This window comes from Hyperolius riggenbachi, chromosome 3 (genome assembly GCF_040937935.1).
Source record: "Hyperolius riggenbachi isolate aHypRig1 chromosome 3, aHypRig1.pri, whole genome shotgun sequence".
Classification (NCBI taxonomy): Eukaryota; Metazoa; Chordata; class Amphibia; order Anura; family Hyperoliidae; genus Hyperolius; species Hyperolius riggenbachi.
The window spans coordinates 424,038,412-424,061,258 of record NC_090648.1 but is presented as its reverse complement, the minus strand read 5'-3'; the positions used below and the strand labels follow the sequence as shown (position 1 = coordinate 424,061,258).

General features: G+C 45.2%; 1 protein-coding gene across 3 annotated transcripts in view; it reads left to right on the top strand.

The window, feature by feature from the left end:
- Positions 1-22,847, top strand: part of AGBL3 (AGBL carboxypeptidase 3) — a 357,981-nt gene that overhangs the window by 76,960 nt on the left and 258,174 nt on the right. For 2 of the 3 annotated variants that reach the window (XM_068277557.1, XM_068277555.1), the window contains exon 1: positions 4,681-4,815. The exons of the other annotated variant lie outside the window; for it this stretch is intronic. The gene's annotated coding sequence lies outside the window, so the exon portion shown is untranslated. Of the gene's footprint in view, positions 1-4,680; positions 4,816-22,847 lie in introns of those variants that run through there. 3 annotated transcript variants of the gene reach the window in all.

The window sequence follows — 22,847 nt, the reverse complement described above, 5'->3', positions numbered from 1 at the left end:
CCGGAACAATACTCAGATTATGCCGATGTGTTTTGTCCCAAGGCCGCGGATAAATTACCCCCGCATCGCCCATTTGACTGTCCCATTGACCTTCGTTCCGGTTGTATGCCTCCTCGAGGCCATTTATATAACTTATCTGGCCCCGAGAAACTCGCCATGCAGGAGTACATCCGTGAGAACTTGGCAAAGGGCTTCATCAGGCCGTCCCGGTCACCCGCTGGGGCAGGGTTCTTTTTTGTTAAAAAGAAAGACGGGGGTTTACGGCCTTGCATCGATTATCGTGGCCTCAATAAAATCACAGTGAAGAATCGCTACCCGTTACCACTCATAGACGATTTGTTCACACAGGTTACTGAGGCTAGGATATTTTCAAAACTGGATTTACGGGGGGCATACAACCTGGTGCGTATAAGGAAGGGCGATGAATGGAAGACGGCTTTCAATACCCCTGATGGGCACTACGAGTATAGGGTGATGCCCTTTGGTTTATGTAATGCCCCGGCCGTCTTCCAGGAACTCATCAATGAGGTTTTTCGGGAGGTGTTGGGAAAGTTCGTTTTAGTCTATCTAGACGATATTCTCGTTTTTTCTAACAACCTCCCGGAACACAGAACCCATGTCAGGATGGTATTAGACAAACTGAGGCAGAATCTGTTATACGCCAAACTCGAGAAATGTATTTTTGAGGTCACGTCGGTTGCCTTTCTGGGGTATATAATCTCCACCTCAGGTCTGTCTATGGACCCTGCCAAGGTCTCCGTGGTCCTGGAGTGGCCGCAGCCGGTGGGGTTAAAATCATTGCAACGGTTCTTGGGGTTTGCGAACTATTATAGAAGGTTTATTAAGGGGTACTCCACAGTAGTCGCCCCTCTCACTAGCCTTACTAAAAAAGGGGCAGACACCACTCATTGGTCTCCCGAGGCCTTACAGGCTTTTTCTAAGTTAAAGGGGTTGTTCTGCTCAGCACCCATACTCAGACACGTGGACACTTCTTTTCCGTTTATTGTTGAGGTAGACGCCTCGGAGATCGGGGTGGGGGCTGTGCTGTCCCAGCGTTCTGGTCTCCAGGGTAGACTACACCCGTGTGCCTATTTTTCCCGAAGGTTCTCTTCGGCAGAGAGAAACTACGACATAGGCAACAGGGAGCTCCTAGCCATCAAATTGGCCTTCGAAGAGTGGCGTCATTGGCTAGAGGGAGCTGAGCACACTATCACGGTTTATACCGACCACAAAAACCTGGAATACATCGAGGGGGCTAAAAGGTTAAGCCCAAGGCAGGCTCGATGGTCGCTATTTTTCTCGAGATTTACATTTTTGATCACGTATACGCCAGGTAGTAAGAATACCAAGGCAGACGCACTCTCTAGGTGTTTTGAGCCGGAGACAGCACAGCCCTCTGTTCCCGAGACCATTGTCCCACGAAGTGTGGTGTTAGCCGCCACCGAGACTTGGGAGGACTGGAAAGAGACCTTGAGTCCTTTTCAGCAGGATATCCCGGAAGGAAAACCAGACGGGGTATTATTTGTTCCGTTACCATTCCGTCTCCAGATCTTGGAGATGATCCACTCTCATAAGAACGCGGGACATCCTGGAGCGTCTAGAACGCAAGATCTCGTGGCCAGATGTGCATGGTGGCCGTCGCTAGCCGCTGACTGCAAAGAGTTTGTCAGGGAATGTGCGGTGTGCGCGAAAAGCAAGCCCTCCCGGCTGGCATCTGTGGGTACTTTGCAGCCTTTGCCCACCCCGAGTGAACCATGGACCCACTTGTCCATGGATTTCGTGGGAGAGCTTCCGAGATCTGAAGGCATGTCAGTTATTTGGGTGGTGGTTGACCGTTTTAGTAAGATGGCCCACTTCGTGCCTCTGAAAGGACTCCCCTCGGCCCAGGAACTGGCCGATTTATTTATCATCCATATCTTTAGACTGCATGGCATTCCAGAAGACATAGTATCCGATCGGGGAGTCCAGTTTGTTTCGAAATTTTGGAGGGCATTCTGTCACCAAATGGGCATGAAATTGTCATTTTCCTCGGGGTACCACCCACAGACAAATGGCCAGACGGAGAGGGTCAACCAATCGTTAGAGCAATTTCTGAGATGCTACGTTGCCGAGGCACAGAGTGATTGGGTTAAATATTTACCTTATGCAGAATTTGCCCACAATAACTTAAAGAGTTCGTCCTCAGGTTTCTGTCCATTTCAGGTTGTGACAGGTAAACTGCCTAAATTCTCTCCATTGCCAGTTGCGGCCACTCCGTTCCCAGCCTTGGAGGCGTGGCAAAGGTCGTTTAAGGACATGTGGTGGACCATCAAGAATAATCTCGTTAAAGCATTTCAGAGTCAGAAAGGTCAGGCAGACAAGAGACGCTCGTTAGAGTGGAAATTTCAACCAGGAGATTTGGTTTGGGTGTCAACCCGTCACCTGACCCTGAAACAACCCTCTGACAAACTTGGTCCCAGGTTCGTGGGTCCATTCCCAGTTACTAGGAAGATCAACGATGTCACATATACCGTTGATCTTCCCACCAGCATGCGTGGAGTGAGGTCCTTCCACGTATCACTTCTCAAACCCGCAGTCCAGGTGGGCCCCACTCCTCCTCCTCCTCCTCCTGTCTTAGTCGATGCTCAACCCGAGTATGAGGTGGAGAAGATCATAGACTCACGTACTGTACAAAACTCGGTGCAGTATCTCGTACATTGGAACGGGTACGGCATTGAGGAGAGGCAATGGGTACCTGGGAACCGCATGCATGCGGACGAGTTAGTGAGAGAATTTCATGCTGTACATCCCGAAAAACCTGGAAGGAGCTGTCCGGAGTCCACTCCTCGGGGGGGGGGGGGGGGGGGGGGGTACTGTGAGAACGCGGAAGAGCCGCCGCCATGATTCAGCGGCAGGCGGCTCTTTCCGCGCACAGACGCGCTACACACACGGAGAGGCAGCCGCCTCTCCTCAGCATGAGGCGGCTGTCCCCGTGCAAGCGTCTGCAGGGCACGCAGAAACCGCCGCGTTGGACGCGGCGGTTAGTGCCCATACCCCCGCTGCGGAGACACCGCAGAGCGGGGCAGTTGTGGCTGGGACTCGTAGTCCCTCAGGTTTGAGAGTGACGCGCGCGCGCGCACTCAGGAAGAATTTATGTTACACAGAACTAGTCAGCTGACCAGGCTGGTCAGCTGACTCTGACTCCTCTTCCCATTGGTTCAGCACTTAGGGAGGTGCTGGGAAGAGGGTCAGGTATATATACTGCTGGCCGTTCACTTGCTCCCCGTCTGGCGTTGCGTTCACATATGTGGGAGCACCCAGATCCGTAGTCAGATCCGTTAGTGTGCCGAGACCAGCTGGAGCTGTAATCCTACACTAAGCTAGATTCTGTTGATAGCTTAAAGTACTAGTTTGATTGTGATTATCTGTTATGACCTTTACCTGTCTCGACTATCCTCCTGAACTCTGACCTTGTACCGCGTTATATCTGATACCCAGTTGCTGAACCCTGCCTGTACTTTGACTCCGCCTCTGCCTCCTGATTTTGTACCCCGATATTTCTGACACCCCGTTGCCGAACCCTGCCTGTACTTTGACTCCGCCTTTGCCTACTGATATTGTACTTATCTGTCCGTCTGTCTACGACCTGGCTTGTCCGACCTCACGATTGGAGGCGGTTCCCCGTCCTGTTAGTGACACTTCCGCCTGAGTGTCACTTTCGGACTTCCCTTCCCACTGTCAGTCTGACTCCTCCCGTCTTGGAGAGCTCAGACCTGCGGAAGGAACCTGTGCAGTTCTCCTTGCTGCACTGAGGCTTGTCCTCTGTATTACTGTTGCACCAATCACAACACTCTACTCAGGTGACCAGAGGTTAGCTAGTATATTGGATTATCGGTGATACTGCAGATCACATATAATCTGGTATACGTCTGTATTTCCCGTGATACTGCAGATCCCCGGTAATCAGACCTCTCTGTGCTTCACCGAGCGTTACAATTTTCCTTCATATTAACATTTTAAAATTTATAATATATCCATTTAAAGGATGGGAATAAAGTTTAGAGTCAAACACATTTTTTAGTAGAGAAATATATATATTTACATAGAAAGAGGGACAAATGAGGAGGAAACAGGGACAGAGGGACAGGCTACCAAAGAGGGACTGTCCCTCCGAAAAAGGGACAGTTGGGAGCTATGCATCCATCTAGAAATGGGTTCATAAAATGCTATGTAGATGTAGTGCTATTTTTGTTACTTTTATGCAAATATATGCCAGCGATGCCCCTTGGAATCAGTTTACTCAAACGCAGTAGCTGATGGTTTTGATTATCCATTTCGAAACTGAAAATAACATAAAAGCATCAACTCAAAAATTGTCAACTTCCCTTTGACCATCAGTACTCCGTCCAGTTAAATTATATTTTATTAAAAGACTGCCTTTTCGTATCGAACGCACTGCTATTTTGTGGCCCTTCAGCAGCTGTGGGACTGCAAGTCCCAGCGTGTCATACAGCAATCTAAACGACCACCTGGAACAACTGAACTGTCTACATAGAAGCCGCAGAACGCAACGCAGCTGCAGCAGTACCTCGATGGCCACGTGCAGTCCTTGTGAAGTGGGCGTAGTTACCATCAATCCAATCCTGTCCATTTTTCAGAGAGAGGCTTGGAACGCTGGCTTTGTTCTGAGTTGCCATGGAGATTAGTAAACAAAGGCTCCCAGTTTCTGGCACTGGGCCCTGGAGGTGGAGGAGGGGGAGGGGCCTTGGGGACAGTCAGGAGCCCGTGTGACTGATGACTAGAGAGAAGATGCCCAGGCTCTGCACAGGGGAGGAGGTGAGGAAACTCTCGCAGGATAGTTGGTGGATGAGATCCCACAATTGAGGCAGTCTTGTATGAAGTGGTGGAAGGAAAAGGGACTGGATGAATCAGATGGTAACCTTGCTTTCAGTGTTGCCTCATTTCTAGGGACTTGCTCTGCTTTTATCTAATATAATAATCATCCCTGGGAGCTTTTGTTCCTGGAGATTTCTCTTTTGGCCAGGTGCCCAGTGAAATAACTCATTATTTGTGTGTCACAGTCAGTTCTCCTTGGAGAGCAATTTACTGAAGGAGAACAACTGAAGGAGACCTGCAGTGAAAATAAAGCGGTTTTTAACTTCTGCCATCCAATTATGTGAGGAGTTTGGGGCCAAAAATGTTTCCCTCCATTGCATTGGCTGTTTGAATGCAGTTTGAGTTTATTGCTGTTCACTGCATGTCTCCGTAAATTACTCCCAGTTTGCTGTTGTGATGAACTAGAAAAATACATTTTAACATTTTAAACTGGGAAAAAAAAAGTTTATTTGCCTTAATGAATGTGGGGCTATCTGCATCTTGCAGTAACAAATATGCTTATCACATTTTCTTTCCAATGGTACTTCTTCTCCATTGCTGATTTCTGTTGTCTGTCTTATTGCCTGTGTAGTGAGCTAGCGATGTCAGCGCTATGTACAGAAAAGGGAGAAATCAGATAACTTTACCCTGCTTTGTGTAGCACTCACCTCAGCTGTTTTGATGGAATTAGTGCAGCAGGAAATGGTAAAAAAAAACAAGCAATTATTCATTTCTGTTTAGCAACTGATTATAAATGTGGATGTGTTTAGTCTGCTGTCCTAATATTGATATCCATGTGGTTGAAAAGAACCCAAGACAGAAGAGGGAACTCTGGATCATCCTACGGCTTTCCGTGCCCTCCTCACCTCCCTTTCCCTCTTTAAGATCCTGGCTGCGCTTCTGTTTGTGCACAAATGTGTTCGCACACACGCAAGTACAGCCGTGCCTGTGTAGAAGTATGGAGCCACTCTTGGACTGCACAGGCACGGCAGTACTTGCACAGACAGTACAACTGCAATCATATATTGCAGGGAGCGTGGCCTCAATAATAACATATCCGACAAGCACTGCAGGATCCACAGGCTGCCCTTTTTCTAGCCAGGGGCGTAGCAATAGCCATAGCAGCTGCTATGGAGCCCTGTAGCATAGGGGGCCCAGGTGGTACTTCATTTATTCACCATTAACTTTCTTGTGTTCCTCCATTGAAACCTTGTTTCAGTGCCCAAGAACGATGTGCAGTGTTAGTTGCATGAGAATGTAAATTGCCTAATGAACTCATATCCATAGGGTAGGGGCAGGTCGCATTGCTTTAAGACTGCCTACATCTGAGGGCCCCATGAAAGGTTTGCTATGAGGCCCCATGGTCTATAGCAGCCTTTCTCAGGCTGCATTTCCACTTGTGCGGTGCGAATCGCCGCGGTAAAAATTCGCATGCGAATTTTCATGCAAATTCGCACGCGAAACCTCATGCGAATTTCCTATTAAATACATTGTATGCGATTTGCATAGCGGTATGCGGTATGCGAATTCTGATGGCTCTGCCATGCGAATTTTTTCTGCACAGAAAAACGCAAAGGAATCCTGACAAGTGGAAACAGTCCCATTCACTTGTATTGCTATGCGAATTTGCATGCGAAAAACGCATGCGAATTCGCGATAGTGGAAATGAGCCCTCAAACTTTTTACCCTGGAAGAGCCTTGCAAATCATTTTTGGATCTCAGGGAACCCCTGCATTTATTTTGCAGGAGGCATGGACTTTAAAAGTACTGTAGGTGTGGCTCATTATTATTTTGACCCCCAATTTAGTGTTTTTTTTCGGTATCCCCTATTTTAGTGTGCTTTATTACACTTCCTCCACGATGGGGAAAATGCCAAGGAACCCCTGCAGAGTACTGAAGGAACCCTGGGGTTAGAGGGAACCCTGGTTGAGAAAGCCTGATCTATAGCTACGCCACTGTTCCTAGCCATCTCTCTTTTTTGACCCCAACTCACCCCAGGTATACTTTAAGTGGAAATTCAATAGCCAATTATTGTTAGAAATAATTTTCATTCTGTACTAAAATGTTGATCCTCAAATACTGTTTGAGCTTCTTCTATTCTCTTGCCTTGCACCAATTTTTGTCTTTTCTCCTTTAGGAAAGTACCACATCAGAGAGATGCATCCTCAGTTTCTCCTCTAAGTGTTATTTCCTGTCTACACAGTTTTCTGTGTGTCTTATCGCCTGCATTTTTGATTAGTCCTCTGAGGTTACAGAAAAAACAAAAAACACTTCAGGCTAGACAGAAACGCTAGTGTTTTGCTGCTAATGAAAGTCTATGGGCTGCATGTAAAAACTCATATATGCGCATTGTACATTGTGCGCTTTTGAAAATGCACAACTGGCTGCCTAATTTTTAAAAACCACGGCAAATGCACATGATGTATTTCAATGGAGATGCAGAGGAATGCATTTTTACATGCGTTTTTCTTTTTTAAAATTACTATAATTTAGTCCATTGATTAGGGGAATTAGTAAAAAATGCATTTTATAAACACATGAAAAACACAAACGCAAAACACAATCGCAAACGCTTACAGAAAGGCAGCAAAAAACTCATGGTTTTCTGCACTACTAGTGTGCCCCCAGCCTCAGACTTTTTTATATACTATTTGCTTTATGCATGATTGTTATAGCAACAGAGATTGTAGTCATCTTCCCGAGGCACCAATTTGCTGATAATCACTAAAATAGTTTTGCTGAAGACTATTTAAAGTAAAACCCCTAATATTATATAACATTTATCAAAACTATACAAGATACAAGTCAAGTTGCAATGTAATGTTATTGAAGGGACCCCAAGCAGTGGCCTAAAATGAAAATCTGGACTCACTTGGGTCTTTCTTTAGCCCCCTGTAGCCCGCAAGGTCCCCCGGCATCCTCTTCCTCCCTTCCATGGTCCCGCTGGTGGCTCCGATAATCCGGCGACTTTAGCTGAAGTTGCGTTTGCACGCCACCCCCCTATAAAACAGAGTAGGGCTAATGACCCTTTAAACTTTTCTGTAGTAAAAATCTTATCTGAAGCTGCCTGTCACTGTCTCTTTGAAGTATAAGTGCCTCAGAAAATAGCACTGTAGCCTCTGAGAAGCTCTTTTGTATAGATATCAAGTGAAGCCGTATTGGAAACAATATGAGACTGGTTTATGTGCTACTAATGTTCTATTTCTTAGCTGTACTACACATACAAATCCTTATCTCATAAGTTTATGTTCACTTCAGATTCTCTTCAAATAACTTTACATGTCAGCTGAAATGATCAGGGTATTTAGATTTTGTTTCTTTGCAACCATGGCGACAGTACAATGTTTGCAGTACAGACCCCTTCCTGTAGTGTATCTGTCATATTACTGAGGTATTTGCTTCACTGAGTGGAAAACATTTTTAGCATCATTTGACACCATCCACTTAACGACCCCCTAACGCCGATAGGCATCGGCAGGTAGAAGTGGTGTTACCATGGAAACGGCCGCTCTATGTCAGTTCACGGAGGGTGTCTCCGTGAACAGTCTGCGAGCCATCGATCGCGGCTCGCAGGCTAAATGTATTCACGCGTTATTTACATCATCGTAAAGGAGATCGGCGATCCCCGGCCTCTGATTGGCCAGGGATCGCCGGCATCTGATAGGCGGAAGCCTATCCAGTGCAGGACGGATATCCGTCCTGCGCAGCCCATAGCCTGCGGAAGAAGCAGGTAAGGGCAGAGAGGGCGGAAATCGCTGCGGAGGGGGGCTTTGAGGAAGAGGGGGGCTTAGAAGAGCCCCCCCACGCTAAGCAGAAATAGCCGGTGGCGATTAGATCCCCCCAGCAGGACATCCCCCTAGTGGGAAAAAAAGGGGGGAAGTCTGGTCACCCTGGCTCAATCCTGATCGGTGCTGCGGGCTGGAGAGCCCACGCAGCACCGATCATAGGAAAATCCCCTGGTCCTTAACCACTTCAGCCTACAGCTTCGAAAATCTTATGCATCCTGAGCAATGTTCACCTCCCATTCATTCGCTAATAACTTTATCGCTACTTATCAAAATTAATTAATCTATATCTCGTTTTTTTCCGCCACTAATTAGGCTTTCTTTAGGTAGTACATTTTGCTAAGAGCCACTTTACTGTAAATACATTTTAACAGGAAGATTAAGATAGAAATGGAAAAAAATCATTATTTCTCAGTTTTTGGCCATTATAGTTTAAAATTAATACATGCTACAGTAATTAAAACCCATGCATTTTATGTGCCCATTTGTCTCGCTTATTACACCATTTAAATTACGTCCCTATCACAATTTATGGCGCCGATATTTTATTTAGAAATAAAGGTGCATTTTTTCAATTTGCGTCCATCACTATTTACAAGCTTATAATTTTAAAAAATTTAATAAGATACTCTCTTGACATGTATATTTAGAAAGTTCAGACCCTTAGGTAACTATTTATGTAGTTTTTTTTTTTTATTGTAATTTTTTTTATTTTTTTTTTAATACAAAAATGTATTTGGGTAATTTTAGTTTGGGAGGTAAATAGCCAATTTTAGATGTAATATAATGTATTTTTTATTCAATACAGGTATGTGGGTGCAGTTTACTATTTGGCCACAAGATGGCCACATTCAAAAAATTCCTGGATGCGAACGATGTCGCATCTAGGAACTTAAATGAAGAGAAGAAGTTTCCTGGGGGCAGAAATACCACGCTCTCTGATGAGAAAGCGTCGGTATTTCTGCCGGGGAATTATATTCCCATTCACTGATTGGGGGGGGCAGCGGGAGCGCGCGTGGGCGCGCGCCCGATCGCGCGCACCACACGGCTGCAGCACCACTGCCTATCTGGACGGATATATGCGTCCAGATATGGCGAAGTGGTTAAGTAGTTAAAGGGGTACTTTCGCGAATGAGGAAAAAATTAAAAAGTGGTTTATGCATAAACTATTAAACATTCTTCTAAAATAGTGTTAAAAGTTTACAAAAAATGAATGGTTTCATTAATACAACATGTAATCATGAATTGGACATGTGTTATTGACTCAAATCAAAATAATGAATCGAATCAAATTCTGGTTATGATATGGTTATGGTTATAGTTGTGAAATGAAAGTAAAAAAAAAAACACCCCTAACAAATAGATTAGCCTCCTAGTCCATCATCCGTCACTGTTTACATTACATGTTGTATTGATGAAACCATTGTATTGTTGTATTGATGAAACCATTCATGTTTTTTAAAAAACGTTTTACACTATTTTAGAAGGATGTTTAATAGTTTATGCATAAACCACTTTTTATTTTTTTCCTCATTTGCGAAAGAACCCCTTTAAGACCCTTTTACACTTAACCAGTTGCTCTTCGTTATAACTGAAAGACAACTGATTTTCAAAGTAATATCCATGTTTTCCTATGGCTCAGTTCCTACTATATGCATTTTAACTGAAAGCTTTTTCCACAATGCACTGCTATGGAGATAAAAAAAAAGCATACTAACGCATACCAACACATTAAAGACAATTAGGAGGAAAGAGGCGCCCTGGTGTGTATAAAAGCTTCTAAAAACAGTTTAAAAACGAAAAGGGTAACAAGGTGTCTTACCTCAATGACGAAATCTTTGTATCATACAAACATTTTTTATTTAGCACAGGCAACGCGTTTCGCGGGTCTAAGCCCACCTCCTCAGGCCAATAAGAGTGCCAAATGATAAGAATCAGTCAGCATAGGGAGCCATAAAAATCTTTTGTATGATAGAAAGAATTCGTCATTGAGGTAAGACACCTCGTTACCCTTTTCGTTTTTAAACTGTTTTAGAAGCTTTTATACACACCAGGGCGCCTCTTTCCCCCTAATTGTGCATTGTACACCCCCGTACATAACCTGTTTGAGGGGTGGTGAATCGCCGCTAAAATCCGTCGCTCCCGCCGGTCACATCGCTCTGTCCCCGGCGCAGGCTGCTCTCTCTGCCGTCTCTATGACGGCAGAGTGCTGTGCGCCGGTCAGGAGCCGCTTTCATTGGCTCCTGACCCTGTCACTCAATGTAAGCCAATGGGAACGGCTTACATGATTGACAGGGCCAGGAGCCAATAAAGACGGCTCCTGCACCGGCTCACAGTGCTCTGCTGTCATAGAGACGACAGGGCAAGCACATTTCGGCGGGGAGAGAGTGGTGGGAACGGCAGGGACGCGCGGTGAGTGGGACGTAGAGTTTACGTCCAGTCAGAACCACAGCGCCACCTGCCCGCCGTAGAATCGTACTGCGTCGGCCCGCAGGTAGTTAAAAAAACCCATCTGGGGGATACTTACCTTGGGAGGGGGAAGCCTTTGGATGCTAACCAGGCTTCCCCCGTCCTCCTTCGTCCATTGGTTCGAGTGCCGGGACCTTGAACTGCGGCGAGGTAAATATTTACCTACCGCGATGATGCACAGGCGCACTAGTGGCTACTTGTTTGGGCTAAGGTGAAAATAGCTGAGCCTGATCGATCTGCTCTACTGCGAGTCCTTTGCGCCTGCGCAGTAGAGCGGATATGATCTTGCTCGGCTATTTCCGCCTTACCCGAACGAAGAGCCGCTATCGCGCCTGCGCTGGATCGCGTGAGGTAAGTGTCCCTGCTTGTCAAGCCGGCTTGTCGAGGAGGTTTCGGGGGAGCCAGAGCCCAGCGCAGGATCCCCCAGGCTATTGAGGACGGGGAAGCCTCATTTGGACCCTGAAGCTTCCGCCTCCTGAGGTATGTATCCCCCAGAGGGATTTTTTTTAAATTACAGAGTCTCTTTAAAGCTAAGTACACACCTGAGATAAAAGTCTTTGGAAAATGAAAGATCAAGGACCATTTTTACCACCCTCCATGTAGTATCTTTAGAAAGATCAGTCTTTCAAACCTCCCTGACAAACCTATTGACAGTTTGCAAATATTTTTATCTGATGGGTGTACGCAGCTTAATAGAATAGACTGTGTAGGTATGGCTCTCATACTACATGGAAGGTGGTAAAATTGGTCTGTGATCTTTCATTTTCCAAATACTTTTATCTCATGTGTGTACTTAGCATAAAGAGAACCGGAGGCGGGTATTTTAAATCTTAAGAGGACACAGAGTCATGTTCTGTGCATAATCACATGCCTCTGTGTCTCTCTATTGCTGCCTCTAGTCCCCCCCCCACCCCCCGGGGTCTGCTGTGCCCCCCTGAAAAAATCACCAGGCTAGCGACAATCTGCTTGTCGCTAGTCTCCTATTTACCTACAGCCTGTCATTCATTCTGGGCTCCCCCGCCTCTGTCCCCCCTCGCTGTCTGCCTCCATGAGCTTCCTCCAATTGGAAGCTAAGCCGCCACCCAGGAAGTACCTCCCAGGTGGCGGCTTAGCTTCTGATTAGAGGAAGCTCCCTGAGGCGGACAGCGAGGGGGGACAGAGGCGGGAGAGCCCAGAATGAATGACAGGCTGTAGGTAAATAGAAGGCTAGCGTTTTTTTTAAATCGCTCCCATTCACTTTCATTAAAATTGCGGTAAAAATTGCGGCGAAATCAATGCAGTTTTCGCATGCGTGATTTTTTTCCACAATTTTAATGAATGTGAATGGGAGCAATTTTAAAAAACTCTAATCAATCTTTTAGTGTGAATGGGCCCTCATACTACATAGAGGTGGAAAAATTGGTCAGCAATTGGCCAATCATAATAGAAAATGTGTACCAGGCTTTAGAGTCACTGTGATCCACTTATGGTGCCCATATCACTCTGAACGAATTGGATGGGAAACGATTCCTTAATATGTTCAATCAGTCAGATTTCTTTTATTTTGAACAGAAATAGACTAAAAGTATTGATATGCTGTGTGTGGTGTTTCGAATCAGTTCCTTTTGAGTTGATTCCTTTCAGAGCGGAATCAATCATTTTTGAACATTGGGTGGAAAACTGTAGACGTATGGCCAGCTTTACTTGAAATGGACAAGATGCTAATAATTCTGGCTTGCATGCAGATTTAATGCAAATTGTGTGCAGCTTGATACTGCAGGAATCTTACATACCTAAATTTGATCAAAGCATTCCTTGTTCTCTTTTATCCACACATTTGCACATGCTGAATCTTCCTTTTCCGAAATGATTGTTGATGATTATGTCAGGTCACAGACTACCACATGTACAGCTGTTCCTTGGTGTCAGCTTCTTCCTCTTTAGCAGTGCTGGAAAATCTTTTTGGGGATCTATTGTAGGTTCTGCTGTAGCTCACAGTGGGAATGGTTGAACTCCCCTTCCCCTCTCCGTAGGACAGATAAAGCTGCTCAGCAGGCAGCTCAGCAAGTGTGCCTATAGATATAATGACTATTAGCAAACTGTGTCAGGTGACAAGCATTTTGCCTGTGTATTTAGTGATGTACATTTAGGCCCCTTTCACACATTGGGCTTGATTCACTAAACTGCCAAAAATCAAATATCACACCTTATCAAAGATATCACGCCTTATCAAAGATATCACACCTTTTCAAAGATATCACACCTTATAAAATATATCACACCTTATCAAAGATATCACACCTTTTCAAAGTTATCACACCTTATCAAAGTTAACACGCCTTATCAGAGTAGCATAGCGAGCGCTACGAACTTATGCCTACTAGTTGGCAATGGCACTTGTCCTGCCCTGAGCCCCTGCGGGTTCGTAGCGCTCGCTATGCTACTCTGATAAGGCGTGTTAACTTTGATAAGGTGTGATATCTTTGATAAGGTGTGATATTTGAGTTATCATGGTTTAGTGAATCAAGCCCATTGTGTGGTGCAATTTGTGTGCAGCATTTGTGCGCTGCATAAAGGCCTATCACCGTGCATCGCACCATTACCTTCACTTTGTTTCCTGTGGCAGACTGCCCCAAAAGGAACATTTGCATAGCCTCGCCCCCTACTCAGTGATATGCTACCTGCTGGACAAGAAGTATGTTACTTCAATTTCCCTGGTCTGCGTATGCACACAGCTACCGCAACAATCTGTAAAAGTTGTTCAATTTGCGATTGACTTCCATAGACTTGTGCGCCACTTGGTACCACATGCACTGCTCGGCAATGCGCTGCAGCTTCGGCCGGGCCATTTCCGTTGCATTGCATTGTGGTCTGTCTTACAGACTTTCATGGCTACTGTGACAAGCTGTGGTGGGGGGAGAGTATTGTAACGTGATGTGGTAATATATGAAAGGGCTCTTAATTACCTAACGACCGCGTCACGCCCATGGGCGGGACCACGGCGGCAGCCCCAGGACCACCTAACGCCGATTGGCGTCAAGTCCTGGGAGCTGCAGTTTGACAGGGAATGCTCCGCACCGTGATCGCGGCTAGCAGGCTGTTAAGAGCCGACAGGGGAAAGAATTCCCCTTTGTTTACAACTGTACAGCTCTGCTATCTCTTGCAGCACTGTACGCGGGACACTCGGCTGTCCCTCAGAGCGGCTCCCAATGCGTGGCCTCTCATAGGCTGATGCCTATGAGAGGCGGGGATGAGTGCCGTGCCGATTGCCATCCTATGGCACAGGGGGGGAGGAGGGAGGGAGGGAAAAGCCTCTCTTTTGTTGCCAATAAAAAAAAAAAAAAAAAGATTGCAGCAGCGATCAGAGACCCTAACAAAGCTGCACAGCCCTATGTAATGAAAAATAGCCTGGTCACTGGGGGGAGGGGGGGGGGGGGTGTAAGCTTGAGGTCCTGAGCTGGGCTACATTACCTCTTACTTAGTGTCCTGGTGCTGCTCGTTTTCCTTGGGGTCCCCTCCCGCTTCTCTGTTTTCTTTATATTCGATGGGATCCTTCAGTCCTTCAGCAATCTTTTTCACTGCACAGGCGCACTGGGGGCACTATGATCACAAGGGCACTCACAGGCGCACTATGATCACTATGGGCTCTATTCATAAAACATTTGCGTAAAAAAAAATCTTGGAGGGAAAACACAGCATCGGTATTTTAGACTTTTGTGTGTTAATTCATAAAATTTCTTACACTTGGATAAAAGGTCACGGAATTCCCGCACTAAACTAGCGGTGCTGGCTGGAGTAGATTTGAAATCGGCGCCGGTAGACTTGGGCGCAGGATACAGCCGGTATAAGGCTGATCCTGCTTCTGCACAAGTCCCGGCCGTGTTAATTACTATTCCCCCTCCAGGGCGCCATGGATGGTGGGGAATGAAATAATTCAGCTTCCAGCGATTGCTGGAGGCCGAATTATTGTGATTTTTAAGCAACCTTGGCTCCGTCTTCTGACGGCGCCGACGTTACTCACTGAGCGCCGCTATAGACTGATTCCTATTATAGTCTATGGCGGCGCTGGCTGCTCCCAAATCTAGCAGCGCCGAAAACTACTGCTCTGTGCTGCCTGAGTTGTTACACTTTCTCTGTGCAGAGACAGAGTTACTATAAAGGAGGCAGCCCCAGCATCCCTTTACATGTACATTTTTTTTAAACTGCCTCTCCTTGCCCTGAATCTTCTCTGAATCTGTCTATTAGTCTTTCTAAACAATCTATTTAATTGCCACAGCTTAGAAGATCTTCAAGAAATGTTACACATGCAGGCTTTCTGATGTGAAATTTACCTGAAAACAGGTACCCAAGGGGCTAAAAAACACAGCCTTGGTATTCTGGGATGCATTTTTTGCTCTGCTTTTACTGCGGCTGCCTGGGAGGTCTGTCTCTATTAGCTTGGCTGTTATCCGCTGGCTTATTGCGTTATCTAAACAGCCTGCTCTAATCTTTATGAATTGACATTAGTGACATGTGTTGTGATAATCACCGCACAAGGCGGTAATTTCCCGCACTGCTCAGGAATTGTAGCTTTTCATGCGGAAACAGCTTTTATGAATGGACACTTTACTAAATGGTCGGTAAAGTCAGCTGTTTTGAGCATTAACGCATGAGGGAATGCTTTATGAATAGAGGCCTAAGATGGTAATCGTGGTGTTCCTATAGTACTAATGCAATCTGATTTTTCTGCTAACATGGGGAAAGCTGCATTTTTTTCTTGTGTTGCATTTTTTTTCCACACAGACCATTGGAACACAAATTAAATTGTGCAGTCAAAACAGACACATGAAAATCCAGCAAAAAAAAATTCTTACTGTAAAATAGAAAAATTGTGATCGCATTGCATTGAGTTTGCATTTCCAATCACAATTTTCAGTGGAAAAGGGTTCTTCTTTATACTCTTATATCCAAGACTTCTTCCTTTGGAATTCTCTTGAACACTGTACAAAGCATGGAAGGTAATACAAATAAATAATAATAATAATAATAAGCTTACTGCACTTTCATCTGATATGTTTATATCTGTGCCTGTTGCTGCTATTGATACCATTAAGTGCCCCAGCGGCATTTAATGTTTTAAGTGCTCTTGAATTGACAGTACTTGGTTCAGAGAACTTGGCCCGCAGCATAGTATCCAAGTGAACTAAGTTCAGAAGCTGACAGCGATGAATAGAACAGGGATCTTGTGGTTACATTAGTAAACTTGTATGTAGAGAAAGGGATTGTGGGAGACGTTTTCTGTATTGACAAGTATTAATGGAATATATAGAGGTTTTCGTTTGTCAAATGCCTATTCAGAGTGTTATGTTATTTATTTACATAGTGCCATCATCTTTCCTGTATTTTATTTATTATTTCCTACATTGTATAATATAGCTAATGGTGGGTAACTACTCCATAAGCAGTTTGTGCGTAGTGCAGGTTCAGAAATACTGTATATGCATAGATAATGCCTAGTAAAAACTAGTACTAGTACTGTAAAGACATTGCAAGTATTTTTTTTTCTTTTAACAAGTACAGCACAGGCAGGGAACAATGGGTGGAGGGGCTTGCAATCTAACAGAGAGAAGAACAGAATGGGCCAGGTGATTTGGGCATGGGGGTGCCTGGCTACCATAGACCCCAGTACAAAGTTGCGGCTCTGCAGTGCAGGGTGACTACATTGGGCACCAACTCTGGGCTGTTGTATAGATGAATGCCAGTGCTTGGCTATTGTGTAGCTGGCGCTTGGCAGCTGTGTAGCCGATGCTCAGGGATTGTATACCTGGTGTTTGGCTATTGTATGACTGAGTGTCCGCTATCATTGCTATGTGGCACTGTATGTCTGCTCTCATTTCGATGCTCAGCTATTGTATAGTTAAGTGGTAACTATTGGTGACGATTACATGTGAGGATCGGCCAAGGTTGGGGGTTAAGGTTAGGCTTAGTTTAAAGAAAACCTGAACTGAAAATTAAAAGTCAAAATAAACATACACAAGTCATACTTACCTCCCGTGTAGTCTACTCCTCAATCTATTTTTCCTCTCCTGCGTCCTGTTTGTCCACTGTGATCAATGGAATTCTCCGTCCTCCATTTTGAAAATGGCCATTACCCCATAACAGCTTCCTGGTCAGCACACAGTTAAACTGTAATATCGCCCACTTGAGCCATAGGGAAACATGGACACATCAGTTCTCCTCTCAGCTGTAACTGACAGCAACTGATATATAACTGACAGCAACTGATATATTTCAGTTCTGACAAAATGTTGTCAGAACTGGAAGGCAGGGGTCACACTTGTCTTTCAGTTTCTACACTTTTCAAAAAACTGAAAGACAAATGTGACCTCTACCTTACAACAGCTAATGTAATTTATAGAGAAAACTGACAAATTGCGCAAGATGCCAGTTTTTTTTCTGCATGAGAAATCTGCATTAAAGTGTGACCTAGCTCATTGATTAACATGAGTTCTCAGTTGAAGTCAGTTTTTCTGTGCAGAAAACCCGTACGAAAGCCGGTAAGTGTGACCCCTGCCGAAGGGATCATTGTCAGAAGAAAATGGTGAGCTTCTGAGAGGAACTGATGGCAAGGTAACTATGTAATGTTCATTTGAAGTTACCTCGTGTTTATTTTAAATAATTTTACTCAGTACAGGTTCTCTTTCAGTTCTGACAAAATATTGTCAGAACTTGAAGGGATCACTGTAAGGCCCCGTTCACAAAACCGCACCGGATGTCCAGACCGCACCGGATCCGGACCGGACCTGATCAATACGGTTCCTATCCGGATCCGGTCCGTTTGCATCCGTTTTCCGTGCGGTATGAACACGGTTGCGGTCCGGTTCCGGTTTCTTAAAGAGATAACAACCTGTATAAATACCTGGGGTCTGGGAGGTCAGCAGAAGCTCTGGGGTCATTGTTGGAGACAGGCGGACGTGTGGAGACCATCCGTGGATACAGAGACTGCAGTTGGGACCATGGATCCAATAATTTTTTACTCGTATACCTGGGAATTCTCTCCTTCCTGTTGTTCACCTACTCGTTATCAGACATATCAGACATGTTGCTGCCAAAGAGCTCCAGCATGAAATCGCTGCTGCTCCACTCTGTGAACGCTGGGCCCATGTGGTCCCCATCCAAAATGCATAGGAAGTGGGGTAGAACGTCCGGATTTTATAGCCAGTGTGTTGTGCGCTCTCCGGTTCTCATTGGTTTGTATAGGCCGGATGCAACAGTCAGGCTCCGCTCCGGATACGTCTGCCGGAGGAGCCGGACCAAAAAATAGCGCATGTTGGGTCTTATGCCGGAGTCCGGATCCGGTCCGGCTCCGGTCCGGACGAAACGGACGCATGTGAACGGACGCATAGACTTTCATTGCTATGCCGTGCGTCCGTTCCGCATGCGGTCCGGCTCCGGCACGGCGATTCCGGACGGCGACCGCTAATGTGAACCGGGCCTAAGAAGAAAATGGTGAGCCTCTGAGAGCAACTGATTGTGAGGTTAGTATGTAATATCCATTTGCAGCTACATCATGTGTTTATTTTAAATAATTTTACTCACTTCAGGTTCCATTTAAAATGTATCAGAGCTGGATTAAACAAAACATTTTATACCTACCTGGGGCTTTCTCCAGCCCCATGCGCATGGATCGCTCCCAACCGCCGTCCTCAGTCTTCCCGCAGCTCTGAAATCGGGTCCTCGCACTTCTGTCAGTTGGAGCCAGTCTGACGTAAGTGAAGTGCGCTGTTTGCGTATCTCTCTAGCAGCCGCTGGAGATATACGTAGAGGGCGCACTTCTCCTGCGTACACTGGCCCAACTGACGGAAGTACAGTACCCAGCGCACAAATAACTAGGCTGTGTTGCTTTTTTCTTTCTCTGCCTGAAAGAATCAAACATCAGGTATGCAAGTGACAGTTTCTGTCTGGGTCTGACTGGGTCAGACTATAGAATAACCCTCACTGATTAGCAATTACAGCCAGAAAACACTTCCCTGTTAGTAAATGGCTTCTGAGAGCAGGAAAGAGATAAAAAGGATCAATAATTCATAGATTTGAGCTCTAGCTTGCTTCAATGAAGGTGTCATTGGACAGAGACAATGAAACAGTAAAAACCTAAAAACTAGATTTAAAGGGACACTTAAGTCTCTGTAAAAAAAAAAAAGTGTTTTACTCACCTGGGGCTTCCAGCAGCCCCCTGCAGGTGTATCGTGCCCACGCTATAGCAGCATAGAGGGCCCTATTGTGGCCGGGAACGCGAAGAATCACTCGCGTTCCCAGCCTGTCGGCTACTGTCGCCGAAACCGGAATTGGCTGCCGGCGGGGCCAGGAGCATCTGATGGAGTCGGCATGGGCACTATACAGCTGCAGGGGGCTGCTGGAAGCCCCAGGTGAGTAAAACTCATTTTTTTTAAAAAAGACTTAAGTGACCCTTTAAATATAAAATAAAACTGTAGGATATCTAAAAAAAAGTCATTTTTAGGAGGAGGATAGATACAATTGTTTATCTCATTAGTTTATTTTCACCTCGGATGTCCTTTAATAGTGCTCAATAAATGTTAAATCTTAAAGAGACTCCGTAACAAAAATTGCATCCTGTTTTTTATCATCCTACAAGTTCCAAAAGCTATTCTAATGTGTTCTGGCTTACTGCAGCACGTTTTACTATCACCATCTCTGTAATAAATCAACTTATCTCTCTCTTGTCAGACTTGTCAGCCTGTGTCTGGAAGGCTGCCAAGTTCTTCAGTGTAGTGGTTCTGTGATGCATCTCCCCCCTCCAGCCCCCTCTCTGTACACTGCCTGTGTATTATTTAGATTAGGGCAGCTTCTCTCTTTTCTCTTATCTTTTACAAGCTGGATAAATCCTCCTCTGAGCTGGCTGGGCTTTCACATACTGAGGAATTACATACAGGCAGAGCTGTCTGCACTCTGCAGGAAGAAACAGCCTGACACTTCAGTGGAAGATAGCTGCAGAGGGAAAGAAACACACAAATGATCTCTTGAGATTCAAAAGGAAGGGTGTATACAGCCTGCTTGTGCATGAATGTATTTTCTATGTGTGGACATACTGTACATCAACCTACTTCCTGTTTTGGTGGCCATTTTGTTTGTTTATAAACAAACTTTTTAAAACTGTTTTTAACCACTTTTAATGCGGCGAGGAGGGCGAAATTGTGACAGAGGGTAATAGGAGATGTCCCCTAACGCACTGGTATGTTTACTTTTGTGCGATTTTAACAATACAGATTCTCTTTAAACAATTTGGCCCGTAACTTAAGGTGGCCATACAGCCATCGATTTTGCGGCCTAATCAATTATCTAATCCAATAATTGTATTGAATCGGATGAAAATTGGTGCCGCAACAAGCATGACCGATTGAGGATTTGACCAGTTTCAAAAATCAAAATCTGTCAAATGTATTGAACGAGCATGCTGGAAAATCTCAGGCCGATGTGGTGAATTGAGTGTGCGATGGTAACGATATACGATATCGCAGGGATCAACAAATGCGACAAAACCCCCTGGCTGCTTTCCCTCCAAATGTAAATGTGCTCTCCTGGTGCCTTTGCATTCAAATTTCACAAGCTCCAGCTGCTATGACTCTCCAGGTGCTTCTGTTCCAATCTCGTTTGCTGCTTTTCCACCACCAGACGCATGTGTGATGTCACATACACCCCACATGCTGTAGGCAGCAACAACGTGGCGCGCATGGGGAAGCAACGGACAAGACCGGGAGCAGCAAGGGAGATTTTCACCAGGGGGTGGGGCACATTAACATTTGGGGAAGGAGGAAGGGGCCAGGAGGTAGCATCACAAGGCTTATTCCTGAGAGATTTCATGCTGAAATTGATTGGGAATTGGCCTGTGGTGTATGGGCAGCCAACAGATCTCTCTCTGATCAGATCAGTTAATCAGAGGTGCCTGGCTCTTCTACTGACCACATATGCTATTGCTCCGTTGTTATTGCCTGATGAAGCGGGATCAAACCTGCGAAACGCGTTGCATATTTGGAGTTCATAAGTAAAATATATTGACTGTCTTTACTACAGTCGTTGTGTGTCTACTTGGAGGAGGTAAGTCCACCACTACCTCCTCTATTTACCAAGAATTTGGTTTTTAAGCTCATTTAGCTTCCTTTTATCCTTTTGGCGCCTCTGTTCTCCTGCATAATACATCGCTAGATGTATGGGCAACTTTAGACTGTGTTTTAGACTTTGGCCTTTTATGTTATTGATTTTGACACCCCTGTTATTGGCAATGGCTGCAGGAGTGGCCACATCTTTAAAGCATTGTTTTATCTAAAACTCATAACGTAGCATGTAATAGATGATGGAGTTAATCTGTGTGGATGTATTTTATATCTACTTTCATGGTGGGGAACCCTCAGAACTCCTACCAGGATCTATTGATAGGATTTTGTTAGCCTCTGCAGAATTCACTGATATCTGAACTCTCATTGTTGATCTTCCAGTTGGAGGACAACTGAGTCGTCAACCTCAAATCCTGAACTTGAAATGCTTGAACAAAAAACGTCGGTTGGAAGAGGTTTCAAGTGAGTTGTAATATTTCCAGGCTGTACACAGTGTTCAGAGCTGGGTAATAAGCTTGGACAGATGAAGCTTTGCGTTGTGTAATATTTGTGTATCGTTGCGAAGTATTCTTTAGGCCCTTTCACACTAATGTGCGATGCTGTCCGTTGTGACACACTTCACATAGGGTGTGATGTACAAGGTAACATGAAAGCCTATTGAGAAAGCAAATGATCGTAAGAACAAGATAAACCAAATAAAGGAGAGATTGAGTGGAAGAGAGACATAGAGCGACAAGAAAGGAGAGCAAAGGGATGATCATCAAGAAGAAGAGAAATCATTGCAAAGGGAGAGAACAAAAAAGGGCTAGAGGGACATGTGAAATAAAAAGAGAGTAAGTGAGGTCAGGCTGAGGCAGAGGTGAGAGAGGCTCCAGCCTCAGGGCGCAGTGCAGGAGGGGGAGCACAACTCACTCAGCTATCATTACTCTACTGTGCTTGAAGCAGAGAGAAATAAGAAAAGGGGATACATGGTGGTGACTGCAAGCCAGATAACTAGAGATTAAGGTGTTGGGGGCCCTTGGGTGCCTCTTAGTCTAATAGCAATCAGTGTATGAAGGCTGGGGTGTGAGGGATGGAGGGGCGCACTTTGGTGTTTCAACCTTGGGTGCTGGAGGACCTTGTCCCGGCTCTGAGAGTGAGGGAGCTAGAGTGAGATGGTGGAGGAGAGAGAGGGAGACCGAGAGAAAACTAGAGTGGAGGACAGTGATAAGGGAGAGGGAAGGTGGAATAGAAAGCAAGAATGTGAAATAGAGATAGGGATCCATACTTAGGAAAAGGCATTGGATAATTTCTTCACTGGGTAAAGCAGCTAGCAGAATATCCGCAATGCGGGCATTTTTCTACTAAGGTTTTTACTTACACTAATTCTACCCATAGCTTATTCTTAATCTAGCCCTACTGTACACCCTACACCTAACACTACCCATCCCTTCTTAATGTAATTTCACACTTACTATCATAAATCAGGCCTGGCTATTGTCGGGCCCAAATTACACTCTGGGTGGCATTATACCCGCAATTAACATTGTGGTCTATGGTGGACCCCAAATTTCCAGGCACCTTGAAGTGCCCAAATTATATAGGGATACGGAGTCAGGACAAGGAGGTGGATGTGATGGAGTGACAGCTAGAAGAGTATAGAGCAGGGGTG